General features: G+C 41.3%; 1 long non-coding RNA gene across 28 annotated transcripts in view; it reads left to right on the plus strand.

Annotated features, from left to right (window-relative positions):
- The first annotated feature begins 2975 nt into the window (after nt 1-2975).
- The window catches only part of LOC129653031 (uncharacterized), a 438049-nt gene continuing 418864 nt past the window's right edge, over nt 2976-22160 (plus strand). For 6 of the 28 annotated variants that reach the window (XR_008714905.1, XR_008714912.1, XR_008714909.1 and 3 more), the window contains exon 1: nt 2997-3199. This is a non-coding gene — a long non-coding RNA (uncharacterized LOC129653031). Of the gene's footprint in view, nt 3200-22160 lie in introns of all 28 variants that reach the window. The other 22 variants (XR_008714928.1, XR_008714927.1, XR_008714930.1 and 19 more) reach the window with 13 other exon arrangements.

The following is a 22160-nucleotide window of genomic DNA, read 5'->3' on the forward strand; positions in this document are numbered from 1 at the left end:
TCGCTAAGAGTCAGACATGACTGAACGACTTCACTTTCCCTTTTCCCTTTCATATATTGGAGAAGGAAATGGCAACCCACTCCAGTGTTCTTGCCTGGAGAATCCCAGGGACGGGGGAGCCTGGTGGGCTGACGTCTATGGGGTCGCACAGAGTTGGACACGACTGGAACGCCTTAGCAGCAGCAGTTATTAACTATATACAGCAGCAAATATAAGTGACATAGATTTTTCCCAGTTGACAGTATACACATGTTATTTAATCGTTGCCAGTAGATACCCTCAAGGCGTTTTCTAGGGCTGCTCTGTTTTCCTGTGTGGACCTGAACAGCAGGGCCAATGAACAATCATGTGCTGAAAAGGCCAGTGACGCCCTTTGAAACACAATGAACTATGATTGTCCGGATGACGTGACTTTTCATGGAGAGACATAACCTGTACTGAGCGTGAGAAACCCAGGCAGCAGGACAGAAGCCTTTTTTAGGTTCAACGTTAGTTTTTGACCTCACTGAAGATCACTTCCAGTCATCTCAGCAGTGCAGAGACCCTGTGCTGTGGTCATCTTGATGATCTTCAGGAAAGAGTATGTGCAGCACATGGTGAGTCCCCACATGCAGCTCAGTCGCTGAGTCAGCTGGAAAACCACAAGGGTCAGGTGTGTGTGTTGATCTTGGGGGCTCAGTTCTGTGTCTGACTCTTCTAACTACCCGGATTCACTGCTGTAAATTAGGTCCCCAGAGCCCGCTTGAATCATTGACCGGCATAGTTTTCTACAGAGAGAGTCAGTTTTTTGGTCTCTCATGTACCTCCTCCCCCTGCTTGTCACCTCCTCTACTTTCCCTGTCCTGAATTTCAGTAAACAGCCTTGCCTTCTCCCTTCTTGCCCAGACCAGAGATGTTGGGGTATTGCTGATGACTAGTTCTTCACCCCATCCAACCCATTATCAAGTCCACCATTTATATGTTTTCCATCCCTTTATATACTTTCCCCTCCTGGTCCTTTTTGGCCTGCCTTTCTGCTGCACTCTTGAACTCCATCCATCCATTCATCACCCTCTTAATAAAATATTCTTTTAAAATCATATACCTGACTGTACCACTCATTCCTTTACCATGGATTTTTATGGACTTAAGAACTTTGCTTCAAATTCTTTTTTTATATATTTAATTTTATTTACTTTTTATTTTTGGCTGTGCTTGGTCTTTGTTGCTGCACGGATTTTTCTCTCGTTGCAGCAAGTGGGGGCTACTTTCTATTTGTGGTACACGAGCTTCTCATTGCAGTGGCTTCTCTTCTTGCAGATCACAGGTTCTAGGGTGTAGAGTCTCGGTAGTTGCACCTCTCTGGCTCTGGAGCACAGGCTCAGTAGTTGTGGTACATGGGCCTAATTGCTCCACAGCACGTGGGATCCTCCCAGACCAGGGATCAAACCCTGTCTCCTGAATTGGCAGGCAGACTCCTTACCACTGGTCACCATGGAAGCCCTAGCTTCAGATTTGTAACACGGCTTACTACTGCTCTGGCCTCAAGCTACCCATGTAGCTACACTATTATCCTCCAGCCCCAAGTGAATCTCCCAGGTTCTCTGCTCCAAGCAGTTGCTGTTATTTAGTTGCTAAGTTCCTACTGACTCTTTTGCAACCCCATGGAGTGTAGCCTACCAGGCTCCTCTGTCAATGGGATTTCCCAGGTAAAAATATTGGAGTGGGTTGCCATTTCTTTTCCCAGGGGATCTCCCCGACCCAGAGATGGAACCTGCATCTCCTGCTTTGGCAGGCGGATCCTGTTCCCTAAATATGACAGATGAGTTTCTTGCTGCCTCCAGGCCATCCCTTTACCTGGAAATTACCATTACTCCCTCCCTGTCAGCTTCCCACACATACAGTCTTGACTTGGAACAACTCCCATTTGCTCTTCAGGTCTCAGCTTAAACATCACTTTCTTCAGGAAAACCTTCTCTGATTTCTCAGACTCTGTTAGACCTCCTAGTTATCAGTGACTCCGGTCCCCAGGATTTGCACAGTAGAATTTTCTGAATAGTATTTGTGTAGGTAGAGTGTCTTTCCCACTGGACTGTATGCTCCAAAAGAGGGAGTTCCTTTTCTTTTCACCACTGTGGACCCAGGGCCTGAGGTGGTGTCTGACACATAGGAGGAACCCCAAATAATCTTCTGCTTAATGCTGACTGTCTGTATCAGGATGGTTTGCCAGCAAGTTTGCAGCATTCCCAGACTCAGATGTCTTTAGAATATACAGTGTGATTCTTTCACATATTGGTAAGTTCACAGTGAGGGTAGACTTCAGGGTTTGTATTGATTTTTTTTTTTTTAATTGGAGGCTATTTACTTTACAATATTGTGGTAGTTTTTGCCATACATTCATATGAATCAGCCATGGGTGTACATGTGTTCCCCATCCTGATCCTCTCTCCCACCTCCCTCCCCATCCCATGCCTTGAGGTCATCCCAGTGCACCAGCCCTGAGCACCCTGACTCATGATTTTACAGCCCAGATGGGTCCTAGGGGAACTTCCATCTGCTTCCTACCATGCTGGCTTCCTCTTGGGTTGTTTTCCCTGTGTGGTGTCAGTTACTTCCCAGAGCCTGCCTTCCTGTTCAGCCATGCTGAGAGGGTGGGACGAATTGAGAGAGCAGCACTGACATTGCCAGGCGCCTCTGTTCATGGGATTCTCCAGGCAAGAATACTGGAGTGGGTTGCCATTTCCTCCTCCAGGGAATCTTGCTGACGCAGGGATCAAACCTGCGTCTCCTGCATTGGCAGGCGGATTCTTTACCACTGCACCACTTAGGAAACCCCATATATATTTTATGGTTGATTTGTGTTGTTGTATGGCAGAAACCAACACAACATTGTAAAGCAATTATCCTCCAATTAAAAAAGAACAAAGCAAATTAACAAAACTATCACAAATACAAGAGTATATGTATTTAAGAATATATTTTTTAAAAAGTTTTTGAGGCCTCAATGACGTTCAATCACATATTTAATCCAGATGGTCTCAATAACACTTAACCCTCCCAAGGCTGCATCCTTGAAAATGGTTCCAGCTGTGGGATCCAAGGATCAGAGAAGGGGGTGAGAAGGTTCAGATTGTCTGGATCTAGCTCCTGGATCAGATGATGGCCCTGTCCTCTCCGTGACCTCCTCCAACACCGCTGGCTTCACCTTTCCTGAAAAGAGGTATGGAGGCTTCCCGAATGCTTGGCTGCTCTGTTGCTAAGTTGCTTCAGTCGTGTCTGACTCTGCGCGACCCCAGAGATGGCAGCCCACCAGGGTCCCCCGTCCCTGGGATTCTCCAGGCAAGAACACTGGAGTGGGTTGCCATTTCCTTCTCCAGTGTATGAAAGTGAAAACGGAAAGTGAAGTCGCTCAGTCGTGTCTGACTCCTAGTGACCCCATGGACTGTAGCCTACCAGGCTCCTCCGTCCATGGGATTTTCCAGGCAAGAGTGCTGGAACGGGGTGCCATTGCCTTCTCTGGCTTGGCTGCTCTAGTAACTTCTAAAATATTATCTTGTGTTCATTTTAGAATCTTATGGAGGTGCTTGGGTTCTAAATCAAAACAAGCAGTATTTAACATGTTTTTTCCTTAGGTAAATTCAAAATACTTGAATGTAAGTATACTGGGTTTAAACATCATGTTTTAAGTTTATTGTTGTTTAGTTGCTAAGCCCTGTCTGACTCTTTGCAAACTACGGACTGTAGTGTTCTCCAGGCAAGAATCCTGGAGTGGGTTGCCATTTCCTTCTCCAGGGAGCTTCTTGACTCAGGGATCTAACCCGAGTATTCTGCATCGTCAAGCAGATTCTTTACCACTGAGCCATCTCAACAGCAACATACTGACTTTAAACATCACGTTTTAAGTTAGAAGAGCATTAAGCTTTTCCAAGAGTCTGTTGGAACCCAGAGTTAACAGAGATACAATATTTAAATTTAAAAAGAATTGCATATGAAGCAAGAAAGCAGGGAATGGAGACCACAGATCTCAAGAGTAAATAAATCAGCAGTTGGTTTTAGGGGTAAAACAACTGGCATGTACTGTGTCTAGGACTTAATTCACTCGAATGACTTATGCTTGGACAATATCATAATTGAGAAAATGAAGATCTTTGGTTGGTGGCTTACTGGAAAAGTCTTCCTGGCCAGAATCAGGTGCTGGCATCAGCTTCCAAATGTGCTTATAATTAGAGCTCATTTTCCCTGACTTGCCTGTTGTTTTTTTTTTCCTGCTTGTAACGCGATTAGACTGCCTCATTGTTCTTTTCACCTGTGTGTGTTTCATTTTTTTTGTTTTAAATTTCAGTGCTTTAAAGATACTGGGGAAATCGGTTTCTTCTCAAGTCAGAATTCTCTCTCCGAGTGGGAGGAAGAGGCGGGGGTCACCATGGGTATTCCCTGCTTTGCGGATTTTTGAGAGAAGACACCTGCTTCAGCTGACAGGCTGAAAACAAGCTGAACAGCTGAAGCTTTTTCTTTTGATCGCTCCCATTAGGTAGTATTTTCCCACCTCACGGTTTGCTGAGCATTGATTTCCACTCAAGATAGAAGCTACCTGAGCGTGTCACTCTTTCCCTCTATTTGTCAACTTTTACTTTTTGTTTAGTCAGGCAACCCCACAGGGGTGGAATCTTATTCATTGTTCCAAGCAGTGCAACGTCAGAAAACCTGAGTGTGTTTGCAGAGTCCTTGGTGAATAAAGTAACTGTGTCTCGGGCTTCTTAGCTGCAGGTCTGATGGCTGTTTTCCATGTTAGTTTTGTAGGTTGGGCTGTGTCCTCTTGATGAGGTTGGAGGATGAGGTACAGGGGAGAAGAGATAAGAGCACTGCTTTTTTTTCTGCTAACCTAGGCTTTAAAAAAAAAAAGCTGCAGAATACTTGAGAGTGTAACCTGGCTTTGAAGTAAGTTCATGCCTCTCCCCACATGCACACTCATTGATTTAGCAGCTGGGACTGGCTGATTGGGATAACTTCTTCATGTAAATTTGCTCTTTGTTGCTCCCTCTCCTGAAGTTTCAACCAGCAACAGTTGAGGCTGCATTTTCCTACCAGACAAGCTTCATTCTGTAGTCAAGAGTATTTAAATACTTTTCTCTTCGGGCTGAAGGATAAAATGGAATAATCAGAAAAAGACAAATCGGTTTCACGGAGTAGAGAACTATGCTTCTTTTACACTTGACACCCAAGCCCTGAAGGCTAATATGATAGAATAAAATAGCTTTATGTAATTGAAAAACTAAATTCATTCTGAAAAAGCTTAATAGCTTTTAAGAGAAATTGGTTTACATAGTTCATGTGTTCCTCCATTTTCAGTCCAGCAACCAGAGTGATAGTTAAAAAAAATAAATCACCCTTTTCACCTGTATTGGGCTTTCCTGAAGATCCAGTGGTAAAGAATTCACCTGGCAATGCAGGAGACGCAGGTTCGATCCCTGAGTTGGGACGATTCCCTGGAGAAGGAAATGGCAACCCACTCCAGTATTCTTGCCTGGGAAATCCCTTGGAGAGAGTGTTGCAGAAACCAGTACTTGAGAAACCAAGCACCACACTTGGAGAACTGGAGAACTCATGTTTATTACACTGGCGGGCCCAGAGGAGTTAACACGCCAATCTGTGAGCCCTGAACAAAGGGGTTACAGAGTTTTTATACATGGACAGGCATGATTAAGCGGGTTTGCAGGAGCTGGGTGATTGCAAAGAGCAGGACAAGGGTGAGTGAGATAAGCTCCAGTTCATAGTATCATGAGTCCCCACTTTCTGAGACTGCATGACATAGGTGATCCAGACTTTGCAAGAAACAAGCTGAGTTACAGAGGCAGAATGAGCAGGAGGTTATGTAACATTTTAACTTTTCCTTTTCAAGAGGAGACTGGCAGGCTACAGTCCATGGGGTGGCAATAATCGGACATGACTCAGCAATGTTCACCTGTATTAAATCCTTCAATAACTTCCCAGTACTCTGAAATTTAAAATCCAAACTCTTGTTCGTGGCCTTCCTAACCAATATCTTCTGGTGCCTGCCTACTCCCCAGCCTCATCTCATGCTAGCTTCCCTGATGTCTACTAAGTGCCAGCCACACTGGCCCCTTCGGTTGCTGCAACCACCACCCTCTCTTGCCTCCAGGCCTTTGCACACACCATTTCTTCTACTTGAAATGCTGCTCTGTGGCTCTTTACAAGGCTATTTCTTTTCATCCTTTGGCTCTTTAGGCTATCCTGTCAGAAAGGCCTTCCACAACCACGCTAGTGAGGTTCCTCTATTATTTTCTATTACTGCATTCTGTTCGTGTAATTATCAATTTGTTTATTTTCTTGGGCAGTATCAGTCTTTCCCTGTTGTACCACAAAGGCTTTCTTTCAACACAATCCCTATGAGATTCGTTCAAGTTGCTGTAGATATCAGTTTACTGCTTTTATTGCTGACTAACATTCCATTGTATGAATACCCTAAAAGTTGATTCTCTATTGTCTTGTTGATGTCACTTGGGTGGTTCCCAGGTTTTGGAATAAGGCTGGTATGAACATTCTTGTCCAAGTATTTTTATGCTCATATGTGTTTGTTTCTCTTGGACAAGCACCTAGAAGTGGAATTACTGAGTCATAGGGTAGATGTATATTTAAACTTCTAAAAAATGACCAGTACGTTGTGCACATTTGTTTTATTGAATTAAAATATGCCTGATTTCTATTTCAGGGCCTGACAACACAGTAGCTATTTACTATCTCTTTGCTGAAGGATTTAATGTTCTTCTCAGTGTTCTGAATGCCTGAGAGGCATCTGTCAGTTATTTAAGGATGGCATTTTTATAGAAAATTACAACTCTAAGGTACAACTGCAATCATTGTGATAGACTTTAAGGATACTATACAAGGACAATTTTGAAATTAAGCTTCAGCCTTAGTATTTTGATTTGTTTTGCCTTTTTTCCTCCTTTTTTTTTTTTTTTTTTTTTTTTTACAATTGACCACTACTCCATAAGTAGAAAACCATTCCTGCCCTTTGCTTCCATATGTCAAGCTCTACTGTGGGTTATGGTTATGGGTTTTACTCTGAAGAGGTCAAGAGTACTCTCTAAGGAGAGCTCAGTCATGTGGGGAAACTGATGGCTAAAGTTAATGTCTAGGGTCTTCAGAGGGTCAAGGGCAGAACTGAAGTTATAGTGCTCAGCGTGGTTTTGGTGGCCTTGGCTTGCAGTGGCTTGAAGCAGGGATTTGGTTCCTGGCCAGGGTTCAAGGTCAGGTCATGGCAGTGTGAGCACCTGGTCCTAACCACTAGGCTAGTGGTCAGTGGCAAGGCCTTGGCCCTTCAGCTTTGCAGAAAAGAATTCCCACAAAGACAGAAAGTAATGAAATAAGTAAACTGTTTATTAGGAGGAAAAATAGTACAGTATGTGTGGCTAGATACACGAGCAAACTTGGGTTCATGGCCTCATGGCAGTTTAAATCACTTTTATGGGGTATTTTCTCCAGATTTTCTTTGGCCAGTTGTCTTGCTTTGCTTGGTTCTGAGTCCGTATTTGGTTTATCTCAGGGTCCTCCCGTGTGTGTGTGTGCACATCTCTCAGCCAAGATGGGTTCTGGCAAAGAGGCCTATGGGTAGACTAAGCATCACTTCCTTTCTGACCTCCAAAGAGCTTTCTAGCCTAGAAGGTTTCCTTGACTCTGAGAATTATACAGTCTCTTATCTTTTATCTGCGCTTTCTTGTCTTGCTGTGTATGGTTTGGAATTTCTGTCCACAGGGAGTGCTTTCCTGGGGGGACCCATCTACCTCCTGTCTGGAGCTGTCTTTATTCTTTACCAGGAACTCACTAAGAAAACTCATTACTTCCTCTCAATTCAGTGAGTCAGGCCAAAGTCGACATTTAGTGGGTGGAGACAATGGGTGCCTAATTTAGAGTGAAGTCTCAAGGAGTCTCATTCCTAATTTGAAATGACCCACATGGGTTCACACTTGTCTCAGAACCTTTATTTCTTTGATATATATATTTTTTTCCTGGAAGCTTGTAAATTCCTGGGGGTGTTCCATGAATAGGTGAGTGAACCTGGGCTGTGGGGAGGATGGGAGTGAGGCTGGGAGAAGGAGAAATAATGTAGTGGGTGGGTGGTAATTACATTGATTTAAAAAATCAGATGCTGGTTTCCTGTGTAACTCTGTATAAGGCAAAGTCCTTCTGCAGTTCATGAATATTTGCATAACGGCTCATTAAAGTGGGAGAACTGAATCACTGGAATGTCTTGGGGGCAGTTTATTTCTATCAAGACTGGTGGAATTTTTCTGTGGTGGGCATGGCCTGCTGAGGCCCTGTAACATAACAACTTATATCATCCCATGCAGAAGCTCCTTTGTTTCTGGCAGATGATTAGGGGTTGCAGAGCTCATGAGCACTGACTCAGAAAGTGTCTAGAAAGTAAATGGGGGAAGTAAATACCATATTAAAAAATATATATTTCTTTTCCCCAGGATAGGAAAGAACTCAGAAAATATCTAGATGGAAGGACTTAAAATATTTCTTCAAAACTGTTAAGAAAAACTTGTTCATCTTTCTCACTTTTCCTACTTCAAAAAATGTTTTATGTCAAGTTATAATTAAAGTTTTAACAACTCTAAGTTGTTAAAAGTTACAGCATTTGTTGTTGTTTAGTTGCCAAGTCGTGTCCTACTCTCTGCGACCCCATGGACTGCAGCATGCCAGGCTTCCCTGTCCATCACCAACTCCCGGAGCTTGCTCAAACTCATGTCTATTGAGTCAGTGATGCCATAGAATCATCTCATCTTCTGTTGTCCGCTTCTGCCTTCAGTCTTTCCCAGCATCAGGATCTTTTCCAAGTTATAGCATAGGCCAGCTAAAATGGTTTAACAAACTATTTTAAGGGAAGACAGACAATTTTACATCAAAACTGATATGATATTGTTGGAAAATCAGGTACTAGATTTAGCTCTGATCTTAGTAGCCTTAGGAAAACAATAACTAAAGAAACAGACATGGTCCTTGTTATTTTATAAAGGGAATCATAAAAATCCATTTAGAGGTTTTTTTTTTTTTTGTATTGAATTCCCAAGAGAAATTAACTTAGTCTTATAAAGGCTAATAAAGAAATGGACATGTCTGCAGAAATACGCTATGAGTAATTTTCTCTCACATTCATGATCCTTCAAAATTCAAAGGCATAATATTATGCCTTTGATTTATACAAACTTAAGGAGTTTGTATGGAGTCCTAAGCTAATATGTCTTATTTAAACATTATTTGACACAGAATTAGAATACTGAGAATTTATTGCTGGAGTTCTTTAACTTTCTTACACTATGGACCTCTTTTTAAAACACCATTTTATAGATATGGAACAAAGAACACAGAATTACAATGAAATCAGTTGTATTGAAGTATGGATATTGATATATTTGAAAATTTGTGATATATTAATATGTTAACATATTAAGATATCAGCATGTCTGCAAAGTATTGTAGGTTAACATAGGGATAAATGTAAACACTGTTTTAATGTTTGTACAACTGTTAATGTGTCAAGGAAGATATCAGTGATCTCTGATAGCTACAGATATGGCTGATATTACTGTGATTTATTTCCTACAATCATAAAAGAAGATGTGTTAAATACCAGTTCAAAGTTAATGAAAAATGAAGATGCATTTTTGTTTTCCCCATTCAGATTCAGGAATTCCTCTCTATTCTATCAATGGGCTCCTTGGGATCTATGAATATGGTGTTAATGACCAATGATTTAGAGCTGAGGTCCCTAACCTTGAAGCTGTGGACAGGTATCTCCTGTCAAATCAGCAGTGGCATTAGGTTAGAAATAAAGTGCATAATAAATGTAATGCATTCAAATCATCCTGAAACCATCCCCCTCTATGCATGGAAAAATGGTCATCCGTAAAACCAGTACCTGGTGTCAAGAAAGGTTGGGAATTGCTGATTTAGAGGAATTGAAGATGACAGAGGATGAGATGGCTGGATGGCATCACTGACTCGATGGACGTGAGTCTGAGTGAACTCCGGGAGTTGGTGATGGACAGGGAGGCCTGGCGTGCTGCGATTCATGGGGTCGCAAAGAGTCGGACACGACTGAGCGACTGAAATGAACTGAACTGAACTGAAAGTAACTCATCTTCATTTGTTTTGGTCAGGAGCTTAATGAGTTGATCCAAGATTGCTTGAGTGAATTAAGGAAAGATGTTCTTTATAAATAAAGGGAGATCCATCAGCTTTAGATTATGAGAAACAAAGTTGATGTTATGAAAACATTTCTTAGTCTTCTATTTGATTTGATTTCTTTATTTTTAATTATTTCTTGAACAATCCTTTAACAATAATGAAAACTATTTAATTTTCTTATGCCCTGGCAAAAAAAATATGGATGTTAAGAATAAGTGAAAGAATGAGTGAATAAATCTTTTTCTTGATATTTTTATTCTCAAGCTTCAGTTCTTTCAGTAAATCTTTCTCCAAGCTGCTAACAAGTAATAAATGTGTTAGATGGAATTTCGTTTCACCTCTCAATTTATTGGCTTGTGGATATTAGAAAGCTTTTAGCCAAAGAAAAAGAAAGGAGAGATCATGGAACTGAAAGATAAGAAAATTGTATCAGTACCAGACTTCAGGAAATTCTTGAATTTAAGAAGGACACCAACAAATGCCAGTCTGGTGCTCAGAAAGTCAAGAGGAGTGAGGCCTTCCCTTCTGCTTATCCTTTCTTCTTCTCTTCTGCTTTTCCGTGATTCACAGCTGAGAATGCAAAGACAGAGCAGAAGGAAACCAAGGGGAAAGCAGAAAGGGTGGTGAGAAGGAGGAGTGGGAGGACATAAAGGAAAGTAATCTCTATTTGTGCCAAATATTTCACTAACAAGCCATCATACATGGACCAGTTGGCGCTCTGTAGTGTATACCTATTGAGTGGTGGGGTTTCTAGAATGGGATATCTTAAAGTGTGGACCAAGGACCGACCACCTGTAGTTGTTTGTTTCAAGTACAGTCTTCTAGGCCTGCCTCACAGCCTGCTCAGTCAAATATCCCTGTGTGTTTTCACTAGCTTTCCGAGTGGTTCCAGAGCCCTTAAAGTTGGAGAACTACTGATTATGATGAGAGAGCAAAATTTGCTTGACTCTTGCTAAGGCAAAGTAAATCTAATTCTATCCCCCTCTGCCCCCTTCCCCAACTTGTTAGGCAGAAAAGAAAATACGCTCTTTCACTCACAGGTACACTTACTGCACTGGAATTCAGAAATTTTGACATTTGGCCAAGCAACAGCTGTTTTCTTCCTTTCAGGCAATTATTAGCAAGGAAGTATGATAGGCAGCACTCTCAAGTTAATTTGCAGAAACCTCATGCCCTTCTCTTTAGCAAATAAAATAGAGAAGGGGTAGAAGCAAGTTCTCCTGCTGGTCCTGAGTATGGAAGTGTGTTGGATGGGGGGTAGATTTTTACCCATGAGTATATGCTGATCATTCTTAGATGACAGGAAGTAGATGTAGAATCTATATATTCAAATACATTTATATTATCCAGAGAAAAAGAACTATAAAAGCAATTCCCAAATAAGTTATATTGACTTTCAAAAGCAAGTTCTCTATGATATCACTTTTTTCTGTGAGCAAAAATTACTTTGGCCATTGTAAAAATCCATTTTTTCCATCTTATAAGGACATACTGTAAAGCTGGAGTTAGGCAGTCCAAAGCAGTCTCACTTACCTAGATATTTTCTAGTGCAGTTTTTCATACTATTTTTTAGTTCATGATACTTCCATTAATTCCCAGGTCACACCAAATTACACATGAAGATCCTTCCCTATTCAGTTGTCTCTCTAGTCACATTCTATACACCATGATCAGAAATGAAACTTCCTTAAATATAAATATGAAAGTAAAACATAATAGATATGACTCTACTTGAACATACAATGAAATTCATGGGCTAGAAGTAAACTATAAACCTCCCCCTAGAAATAAATGAAATAAAAAATTTAAAAACACAATGGTAGACTTTGAAACTTTTATTTTTGAAGTGAAAATAATGATGACTTTAGAGTTCCTCTTTGGTCTTCCTTTTACCTACAAAGTGAGCATTTAAAAACACACAGGGCTGAATTTTTCCACCACCATTCAGGTTATCTTTTAGACACATGGTATGAATTTGTCACATGAAGATCATTTCATTTGACATTTCAACAATTTAAAAACTCCCAATGGAGCATTTAACTCAGACACCGTTTTCTTGGGACCATTGGGATTTAAGGGGATGAGGCCTAAGTAGCCTAAGTCCTGGAGAAATCATCTGTTTCGGAATGATACTGTCTTTCTGTCAATCATCTGAATGGTTTGCTTTCATGTTTTTACAGGTTGGACTCTTTGTCCTAAGAATTAGTCAATTTCACGTTATCCTATAAATTTTTGTCATTTGGGGGACTTAATGTTATAGCATCACTTCAAAGTATAGCGTCTTGAAGTGTGACTTAGTGATTTAACATTTGTAAACTGGCTGGAAGAGACTTTGAGAAGCCTACTGACACCCATCCTCTTACACAGACTTTTGCCTCAATAATGCAGCATAGATGGTATGGGTTCATATTTTAATAAATCCTAGAAGTTGCTAATATCACTCCTAGTTGCTGTTTTTATTTCATGATGCCCAAGGTTTCTTTGATTAATTCCTTCATTTATCAATTGCCTAATAGGAGAAACTTCTAACCATGCAAAACTGACAAGAGTCTGTCTTAACTGGCTGTTGACTGGCTCCCCCTTTTTTCTTACAGTCATCATAGACTGCCATTTCTGCTCTGCTGATCTGGATTTGGTTGGTCTAGAATTGAAAGCTTACTAAGGACAGCTGGATTTTAGTTCAGTGGATGATAACATTTAGATATTTTACCCTTTTTAGGGAGAAGGCTGTAGAGGGAAGTTAGAAAGAGCACTTGTATATTGCTGACCTAAATGTGGTCCCAGGGACTGCTCTGTTGACCAGAACAAGGGAAGTGATCTTCTCCTTTCTGCACTACATTGTTCTTGGAGCTTACGTTTATTTCAGTAAGTCCCCTGTAGGAGTGTCCTGGACAAACTGGCACGTCCAATGTAAAATGATCAGGACACATGAGATTTGGAACCCTTATTAGAGAGTTTAAAAAAACTAGGGTGTATGTCCTGGAGGAGAGTAGAGTAATAGACATCATAGGCATCTTCAAGTAACTAAAGGACTGTGATGTAAGAAGGTTTAATTTTGCTCCTTATGTGACTCCAGAAAAAAAACTAAGGCCCATGGGGCCTTGCTGTGGGTGGGGAGGTGGGGAGGAGTTGCAAGGAGTCAGATTTCTCTTCAGTGTAAGGAAGAGGTTTTGTGTTTTTTTTTTTTTTTTAAGATTTATTTATTTTTGGCTGTGCTGGATCTTCATTGCTTTGCATGGGCTTTCTCTAATTGCGACCGGGGGTCTACTCTTCGTTGGGGTGTGAGGGCTTCTCATTGTGGTGGCATCCTTTGTCACTGAGCACAGGCTCTAGGGCACACAAGCTTCAGCAGTTACAGCACACAGGCTCAGTAGTTGTGGTTCACGGGCTCTAAGAGCACAGGCTCAGTAGCCGTGGCACATGGGCTTAGTTGCCCCACAGCATGTGGAATCTTCCCAGATCAGGGACCAAATCTGTGTCCCCTGCATTGGCAGGCAGATTCTTATCCACTGTACCACCAGGAAAGTCCAAGGAAGAATTTTTTTTTAACCAATTCTCCATATACAGAACATTTTGCTTTGAGGTATAGTAAGCTCTCAACACTGAGGGTATACAAGCACAGACAGGACAGCAATTAAGTTATATTATAGAATAGACTTCAACAGGGAAGGTTTGATCAGTTGACCTTAAGTTCTCTTCCAAACCTTCAGATATTTTAGGCATGTAACTTTAACTTCTGGGTCTTCATTTCTTTAACTTGAAAATAAGGGTTTTGCACTAAGTGACTTTCAAAGTTGCTCATAGCATTGACACTGATTCTGAGAAGGAGTCTACACATATCTTGCTCTTCTACTTGAGGTCTGTGTCCATGAACCACAGCTCATCTAGGGGCTTAGGGGCTCAGCAGTGACCTCTCCTTATGGACTCTTCTTTGTGTCTCCAGTGAGACACCTGGCCAGTGGGTCTAAAATGTAATCCAGTTGCTCCTTCAGCAGAGTAGGGCTCTGGAAAGAGGTGGAATCAGAGCAGTCCTGATGGTCATATGGCAGACATGTTCTCAATCCAGTGTTTGTCATGAAAGTAACAAAGTCAACTGACTTGTCCATAATTCAACAGTTGAACTTAGTAGACTGTAATAACTATTCTTACAGAGTATCACTCAGTAGGAAAACTATGGTTTTTCCAGTAGTCATGTATGGATGTGAAAGTTGATGCTTTTAAACTGTGGTGCTGGAGAAGACTTGAGAGTCCCTTGGACAGTAAGGAGATCAAACCAGTCAATTTTAAAGGAAATCAACTCTGAATATTCATTGGAAGGACTGATGTTGAAGCTGAAGCTCCAATACTTTGGCCACATGATGCAAAGAGTCAACTCACTGGGAAAGACCCTGGTGATGGGAAAGGTTGAGGGCAGGAGGAGAAGGGGGCAACAGAGGTTGAGATGGTGGGATAGCATCATTGACTTGAAGGACATGAGTTTGAGCAAGCTCTGGGAGATAGTGAAGGACAAGGAAGCATGGCATGCTGCAGTCCATGGGGCTGCAAAGAGTCAGACACCAGTTAGTGATTGAACAACAAGCGAGGGTTCAGTTACTAATCTGTAGACTTTTGGATTTGCTCTTTAGAGACATATGAAAACCCCTAAGAAGTATTATTTCTCTCCCTCCTGGAGAAGCTGTGTTGGTGTCATCAAGAGCCTTATCTTGCATCTTCCTCCACTCATGCCTCTGCAGGGTTTCCTATCCTCGCCCCCTCTTCTCTCTCCCTGTGACTGGCTGTCATGTGGGTGGAAAAGTGCAGAGACTCATCTTGTTTTGCCACTCTCTGGGGAGACCGATCTAAAGTACAAACAGAAAACTGAATATCATGATCGAAAAAAATTGCTGAAATTATTTTGAACAGTCAATAAGAAAACCATGCAGCAAAACCCACATCAAAAGCTCAGTTGTTGGGGTATACCTTTCAAATTCTATTAACTGCGGAGGCCATGTAACAGGGAGGGAGCTATAGAGGTGGAGATGTTTAAAGAAAGAAAATGTCAGATTGATAGTGAAAAAAAAAATTGAATAACAAGTTTGAAAAAGTGAGACAGAATATTTCCACCACAGAGAATAAAGAGTTTAGCTTCCAAGAGGTGTATGTGACCCCTTACGTTGTTTTACTTTGTGAGAAGATACTTGCAAAGTCTTTCTGGTGGATCCCACTGGAAGGTGTTTTGATGAACTTCCCTGCCGTAGGCTTTTCTTGTTTTGTACTGTCACAAAGGGTAATTTTATAGGTTTGGTTAAGTGGACAGAAAACAATTTGAGCATAGTTGGGGGTAGGGACATTTGGGAATCTTTTCTAAGTAGAATGAGAGTGGAGACAGGAGTTCTAAACTGGTATCATGCAGGTGTTTCAATAATGCTCTGGGTTTGTTTGTGATCACCCTCTTAGCCTCTTGGGAAGTTTGCTATGAGCCATATGTTTACATGGCCACTGTCACAATGTTGCCTTTGGCTCTGCTTTGCCTGGCAATGTCAATGACTAGACAAATACTCTGTTTTATCACCAGAGACCCAGAAAGGACTGGGTCTGAGCATAGGAAACAATCAGAAATCCATAGTGAAGATGCATAATTGATTCCTGGGCTCGAAGTCATTCTAATAGTTCACTTTTGAAATCAAATAGAATAATCTGCATTTAGATAATCTGCAAATAGAATAATTTGCATCTGGGAGTTCACATCATCAATCTAGTAACATCTTAGTCCGGTGAATATGTGATCAGAAGAGGCTCTTTAAGAGTTCCATAGAAAATGTGAATATAAAAGAGAAGGGCTAAACAGCAGCTCCTAGCTAAAGCCAAAGGGAAGGAGGCATTTCCCTTCTTTGGGATGTTGGCATGTGAAAGTTGTAATTTGTAATCAACAGCTAAGGCTTGGGGGCCATGCCATGCCTGCATGCTTAGTTGTGTTTGACCCTTTGTGACCCTTTGGGCTGCAGCCCACCAAAATCCTCTGTCCATGGGGTTTTCCAGGCAAGAATCCTGGAGTGGGTAGCTATTTCCTTCTCCAGGGGATCTTCCCGGCCCAGGGATTGAACCCATGTCTCTTGTGTTGCAGGAGGATTCTTTACCTGCTGAGCCATTGGGGAACTCCCTGCATGCCCCCCCCCACCCGCCCCCACCCCCCAGGGCTGGGGGCCAGAAAGCTCAAAATTTTCTTACAAATGGTATAATATTGGGCAATATTTTTAAGTCCTCATTTTCTTTTTCTTAAAACAGGGATAAATGCTAGTGCTTATATGAATCAGTTAAGATGCCTTTGATTATGAATAGTAGAAAACTCAAGATAGTTTAAGGGAAATAAAGTTTTGAAGTAGGCCTAGCTTCAGGTGTGGTTTGATCCAGCTACTCACAATTTCATTGGGCCTCTAGCTGGATTTCTTTACAAGTCTCTTGCTGTGTCTTCCTTCTTGCATCAGTTATGCCCTCAGACTTTCCCACTTCAGGGAAGCAACAATGGTCATGGCAGTTTTAGACCTTATACCCTCATATCCCACTATCTAAAAGAAGAGAGTTCTCTTTTGGTAATTCCCATGGAAGGAGGAAGAAACTTCTTTCCAAGAAGCCCTCAGCAAATGTCTCCTATGTCTCAAAGGCCAGAATTAGCTCATGAGTACACTCTGAACAATCACTGGGCAAAAGGGGTGGGATGATAGACATAAGGGTCACTTCCAGAGCTGAGGGTGGTATCAAACCCACATTAACCACCACGTGAAGACTCTAGGAGAGGCAATTTCTCAAAGAAAAATGTGAATCTTGTTCCAGGAAAAGGGGGAGAAAAATGATGCCAGAAGGCAACCAACAGCAGTTCCCTAGATGGTGGTTGTAAATGTGTTAGCAGGGTTCCTGACCGTGCAAAGGAATAGATAAACATAATAATCACGTTTATATTTATAATTTCCTTTTCCTCCTTCTCCAAGGAAATCTTACATAAATTTAGTAACGATTCAGGAACCCTATCTCCCAGTTTTATGGTTTAAAGAGAAGAGGCTTTGAAGTTAGATCAGGATTTGAATTCCAGCTCTGCTAGTGCTACGATTGTGGGCAACTTCATTCTTTGAGCCTCAACCTCCTTCACTGAACAAGGGAAGGAGTGGTAAATAATATCTGCTTTTCAAGCTTGACTTACACAAGTGTGATAGAGTTGGAGTGAGACCCAAGTTAAAGTTTGTACAGTGGTAGAATCAATAGAACAGTGACTTGTATTTAGAAATGTATATTGGTGATTTCATCTGCTCTCATTTTTAATGTCTGTCATTTGCCTGGTGACTGCATATGTGATATTTCTCCTTCAGGGATACTGAGACATTGAATTGAGAGCTTTAAAAGTTTAAATTAGGAGGATGTGTGGGGATATATCATAATGTGAAATCAGAGGACACATATTTCCTCCTCCCCTACCAGACGGATTCTCTCATATATGGCTCTTATAAACAATTAGGAAATATTGAACTAATTTTGTTTGTATCCATTCATCCTTTTCTTGTTTCTTTTCATTTTGTTTCCGCCCCTGCATGCATGTTTGGCTTGCTGGTACTGCCTCGTGGCAGCTGTAGTTACTGCTGAAGCTTGATAGTGGCATTAGTCTCTTAAAAAAATTTTAAGCCGTTTTATTGAGATATGATATTAAAAACTGTACACATTTAATGTATATAATCTGAATCTGGAGAAAAGTGTGTGTGTATGTGTATTTGTACCTAGTTTTACTGAGCTCTTCAGAATTCTGGCTCTGGTGTTGAGCTAGTACATAGCAGGATTATGTCCAAGTGATTAGCAACATGAAAATAGTCTCAACTGAGGTTTTTCGAAGTTGCTCTGTGCATTTGTCACTAGAGAGGGAAAGTTATCCGGCCACAGCCTGAGCGAGGACAGTGAGAGCCTGCACCTGGCCTCCCCAGGCCCCTTTCTGTGAGATCCTGTGGTTGTACTGTTGATCCTGTGCTACTACTGTGTCTTTCGCCGCTTACTACTGCTAAGTCACTTCAGTCGTGTCCGACTCGGCGCGACCCCATAGACGGCAGCCCACCAGGCTCTGCTGTCCCTGGGATTCTCCAGGCAAGAACACTGGAGTGGGTTGCCATTCCTTCTCCAGTGCATGAAAGTGAAAAGTAAAAGTGAAGTCGCTCAGTCATGTCTGACTCTTCGCGACGCCATGGTCTGAAGCCTACCAGGCTCCTCCGTCCGTGGGATTTTCCAGGCAAGAGTACTGCTTAAGCTTTGTCATTTGGATCCTGTGAATTTTCTTTAACGATCCAACTCTGTTTAACTGCCGCTGATAGGGAAGGAGTAACTCATTGTTGGCTTCCCTGGTGGCTCAGATAGTAAAGCGTCTGCCTGCAATGCGGGAGACCCAGATTCAATCCCTGGGTCGGGAAGATCCCCTGGAGAAGGAAATGGCAACCCACTCCAGTATTCTTGCCTGGAAAATTTCATGGATGGAGGAGCCTGGTGGGCTGGGGTCGCAAAGAGTCAGACACGACTGAGCGACTAACACTGCTACTGCTTGCTGCAGGGACACTTGTTATTAGCTTTGCAACTTGGGTGATTTTTCCAGTCTCTCTAGCTGAGGGTTTTAGGCAGTAAAATCAAGAAAGTAGTATTATCTACTATATCCCTCTAACATACTTCTTCTAAGATTCAAATGAGATATGTGTGAAAGACTGTGATTAAGTTTAAAGCATTATATAAATATTTATTATCTCAATTATTATTAAAAAGTACTGCTAGTAGTTCTTAGTGTATTTAATCTTAGTGATAGTTGTAATACTCTGAAGTGATTGTAGAATAACTAGCCAAGGTAAGAGGATAGAGACAGCTAGCATTAAGGGGAAGGTCAAGAAAAGGCACCGTTTGAAAAAGCAAATGATGAAAGTCAACTGATAAGTGGTACCCTTTGCAAAGCCATTTGTCAAAGCCTGCTCTGAGGAATAATTTCTGTGTAGCTGATGTGAATTTAGGAAATACACAGGTACAAATAAGATAAGTTAAATGAAACTCATTTTTACTAATTAAAATGTACATTGTAGTGACAATCTATATTAAGGTAGTATGCATTTTTCTGTTTTTCTGTCATGATTCCTGGTGACAGATATCAGTTGTGAGTATCAAATGTTAGAGCTTTAAGGGACTGTAAAGGACATTTGATCCATTGCCTTCCTTTACTGTAAAGATGTTTTAAAGATGAGGAAAACTGAGATCCAGACAGGGGGTGAGACTTTTCTGAGATCAGATGCAAGTTATTAACAGAGTTAGGAGTAACACCCAGTTCTGATTCTCTACTCCATGTTCTTTCAGATACATGGTTCCATAGGTTTGATTAAAGACCCTTGCAGTTCAGGGATGAAGAATACACAGAAGGTCTCTGCCAGTAAGGATTTTATAGTCTAATGCAGGAAACAGGAAAGAAACCAATTATACTAAATGAGATGAGAGAGATCATAAACATATAAGCAATATATCAATACATTTTTGGGAAAACATTTAGAGACAATTTATTCTCTATAGAAAAACTTCATATATATATATATATATACACACACATATACATACAGCAATGATCATTTTCAGAGCTCTAAAATAACAGGCAAATTTCCTAGGAATCCTCCTGGTATGGTGGCCCAACATCCCTTGGGTAACAAATATAAAGAGACGGTGGTGCTTGGGGCATCAAAATGGAAATCTTTGACATATACACACTATTAATACTATATATAAAGTAGATAGCTAAGAAGAATCTGCTGTATAGCATAAGGAACTCTACTCAATACTCTGTAATAGCCTATAAGGCTTTCCTGGTGGCTCAGGGGTAAAGATTCCCCCTTCCAATGCAGGAGACATGGGTTCAATTCCTGGGCTGGGAAGATCCTCTGGAGAGGGAAATAGAAACCCATTCCAGTATTCTTGTATGGGAAATCCCAGGGCAGAGGAGCCTGGCAGGTTATCGTCCATGGGGTTGCAAAAGTTGGAAATGACTTAGTGACTGACCAACAATGGCCTATAGGAGAATCTTTTCAAAGGGCGGATATGTGTGTGTGTGTGTGTGTGTGTGTGTGTGTGTGTATGTATATAAATAACTGATTGACTTTGCTGTACACCTGAAAACAACACAACATTGTAAATCAGCTATACTCTAATTAAACTTTATAAATAAAAGCTGTTTTTGAAATATACTTTAAAAAAAGATGGCAATCTTGAGAAACAGACTTGAGACAAAGGCTACGTTTGTCCATCTCTGTTGGGCATGTTGGAGCACTCCGCAGGACGGCAAGATCACCACCCTGAGGTTGTGTGGAAAGAAGGCACTTGCCTCGGGACACTGGTTATCTGTCGGTGATCACTGGTTTCCGGGATGGTACCGGGATGTTTCAATCCCCTCCAGCCTCAGACTCAGGAATTTATCCACACAGTGGGCTGTAATACACAGGCACTTAAAGAACTGTAGGAAGGAAACTGATGTTTACTGAACTTCTCATGTGGCCAAACGTAGCACTAGATGCTTTATATGTGTAATCTTATTACTCACAACAAAGCTTGAGGTAGAGTTAGATTTGGTTTGACTATAATTTCAGCCTTCCTTGAATCCTTCCTTACCATTTGTTCATTTCATGAGTATTTTGTGTGTGATTTCAAAAACCCTCTTTCAGGAAGGGGCTTCTCTAATTCTTCTTCCTGAGCTGGAACCTTGTTAGGAGCCTTTAGGAACCTCCTCCTTAGCCAGAACCTTTCATTAAGAAATTGGAAATGACCCATGTGTCTATCAATAGGTAAATGGCTGAAAAAATTATGAAATACTAGGAACTATTAAGAATAAATACTGACCTGAAAACATGACTATGATATGTTTTTAGCAATTTCAGTTCAATAGCATAGCATGACCTCGATACAAAACTGTGTGTGTGTGTCTAAAGTTATACAACAAACTGTTAATCACGGTTTCCTCAAGGAATGAACTTGGAACAAGGAGGGATAGAGGCAGGCTAAAAGGGTGTTGGAAATGAGAGGAACTACAACACATCTTTTATTTATATTGTGTAATTTTCACATGATGAAATTATAAGCAGCTTTTAAAAAGGATTATGAAAGTCCCTTTTATCCTTGTTTTGTTCTATTGGGTTTCAAATCGGAATCATCTATACTCTCAATGTAATAGCAGAGATTGGGGGAAATGACTCACTTTTTAACCTTCTCTTTGTTAGAGCTTTGCCTCAAAGACGCTGTCGTGACCTGTTAGCCTACTAGCAGATGCTCGGTACTGTCTCTTCAACCCTGCCCTTAGACCAGGCACAAGGAGTCATTCTGTGTTTGAATAACTTCTTTCCTTTGTATTTGAGGTTATTTGGTAGATTCTACGGAGAAGGCAATGGCACCCCACTCCAGTACTCTTGCCTGGAAAATCCCATGGATGAAGGAGCCTGGTAGGCTGCAGTCCATGGGGTCACAAAGAGTCGGACACGACTGAACGACTTCGCTTTCACATTTCACTTTCATGCGTTGGAGAAGGAAATGGCAACCCATTCCAGTGTTCTTGCCTGGAGAATCCCAGGGAAGGGGAGCCTGGTGGGCTGCCGTCTCTGGGGTCGCACAGAGTCGGACACAACTGAAGCGACTTAGCAGCAGGTAGATTCTACAGATGTATTCAGACAAGAACTGACCTTCAGCATGAATACAACTGAGGCTATTAATCTCTGACCTCGGTATGTAGGAATTATTATCTCCATCATATGACTGAGGCAGTTCAGAGAAGTTGAAGGGGCACTGAAATTAAAGAGTACAAAATTGCATATATGACTTTAATTACCTGCTAAATTACCAGATGAAAATTTGTGGTAAATGGATGAAACAAGAGTTAAAGTTCACACAAAATCTTATTTTTGATCATTTTAATGTGATCATTAAAGTTCTGAGTGATTTTTGTCTGATTT

This window comes from Bubalus kerabau, chromosome 5, assembly GCF_029407905.1.
Source record: "Bubalus kerabau isolate K-KA32 ecotype Philippines breed swamp buffalo chromosome 5, PCC_UOA_SB_1v2, whole genome shotgun sequence".
Taxonomy (NCBI): Eukaryota; Metazoa; Chordata; class Mammalia; order Artiodactyla; family Bovidae; genus Bubalus; species Bubalus kerabau.